This window comes from Tachyglossus aculeatus, chromosome X1, assembly GCF_015852505.1.
Source record: "Tachyglossus aculeatus isolate mTacAcu1 chromosome X1, mTacAcu1.pri, whole genome shotgun sequence".
Taxonomy (NCBI): domain Eukaryota; kingdom Metazoa; phylum Chordata; class Mammalia; order Monotremata; family Tachyglossidae; genus Tachyglossus; species Tachyglossus aculeatus.
In genome coordinates, this window is record NC_052101.1 from 123,500,079 (window position 1) to 123,501,410 (window position 1,332).

The 1,332-nt window shown below is 47.7% G+C and overlaps 1 non-coding gene across 1 annotated transcript; it reads right to left on the reverse strand.

Moving 5' to 3' along the window:
- Positions 1 to 850: 850 nt before the first annotated feature.
- On the reverse strand, positions 851 to 988 carry LOC119920308. The gene has a single exon (XR_005448064.1). It is a non-coding gene; the product is annotated as a small nucleolar RNA SNORA7 (small nucleolar RNA).
- Positions 989 to 1,332: the final 344 nt, after the last annotated feature.

Below are 1,332 nucleotides of genomic sequence, written 5' to 3' on the forward strand. Positions count from 1 at the left end.
ACTCTACAGAAGAGAAGGAGTTTGGCCTAGTGGAACAAGCATGCTCCTGGGAGTCAGAGGACCTGGGTTCTAATCCCATCTCTGCCAGGTGTCTGCTGTGTGACCTTGGTTAAGCTGTTTAACTTCTCCAGGCCTCAGTTACCTCATCTGTAAAATGGGGATTAAATCTTACACTCCCTATTACTTGGACTGTTAGCCCCATGTGGGATGGGGACTGTGACCAATCTGATTAACTTGTATCTGCCCCAGTGCTTAATACAGTGCTTGGCACTTAGTAAGTGCTTAACAAGTAACATAATTCTTCCTATTATTATTATCATTATTATTTACTGAATGCCTGATGTTTGGAAAACAGTTGACTAGAAGTTGTCAGGGGGTGGGGCTTACAAAAGAAGTAAAAGATGTGATCTCTGCCCTAGAAGAATTTACAATCTAATGGAGGAGAGAGGACATAAATTGATAAATGTGCCAGAGCGAAGAATGAGAAAATAGATATAAATAAAAGACACAAGTGAATGGATTACTAAGGAACGGCTAAGAGGTAACTGATGAGACCACATGACTGTGGAGGTGAAGGTGTTAATCAGGGAAGACTCCCTAAAGGAGGTAGCCTTTACGGGCCAGAGGCTTAAAAAGATGGTTGACTTGTCTTATGCCGTCCAGTCGTTTCCGACCCATAACGACACCATGGACGCATCTCTCCCAGAATACCCCGCTCTCCATCTGCAATAGTTCTGGTACTGTATCCACTGAGTTGTCTCGGTAAAAATACGGAAGTGGTTTACCATTGCCGCCTTCCATGCAGTAAACTCCCTCTCATGCCACTGCTACCCAACATGGGTGAGTTTTGACTTGTAGCAGATTGCCTTCCACTCGATAGCCACTGGCCAAGCTAGGAATGGAATAGGTATGCCTCTGCTTGACTCTCCCACCCATAGCCGAGACTGGTAGAGTACTGGAAACTCTCCAGGAGCGACCCTGAGAGGGTGAAAAAGATGGTTAGGACCATGCTTTTGGGGAGCTGAAGAGTTAGAGCATTTCAGGCAGGGGGTGAGACATGAGCATGGGCCGGAGGCAAGAGAGTTGAGTGCTTGGTTGGGATGGCATGGGAGAGAACAGTTAAGGAAGAGAAAGCCATCAGGTGGAGAGCCTAGAAGCTGAGGGTCAGGAGTTTCCGTTTTATAGGAGAAGTCGGGGGAGCCATTGGACATTTCAAAGGAGAATGATGGGCTCTGATGGTCATCTGAGATGGTCCGAGCAGTCTGTGCAGGACCAACCTACAAAGGGGGAGGCTGGAGGCAGGGAGGCGGGGAAGGAGGCTGCTGCAGCCAG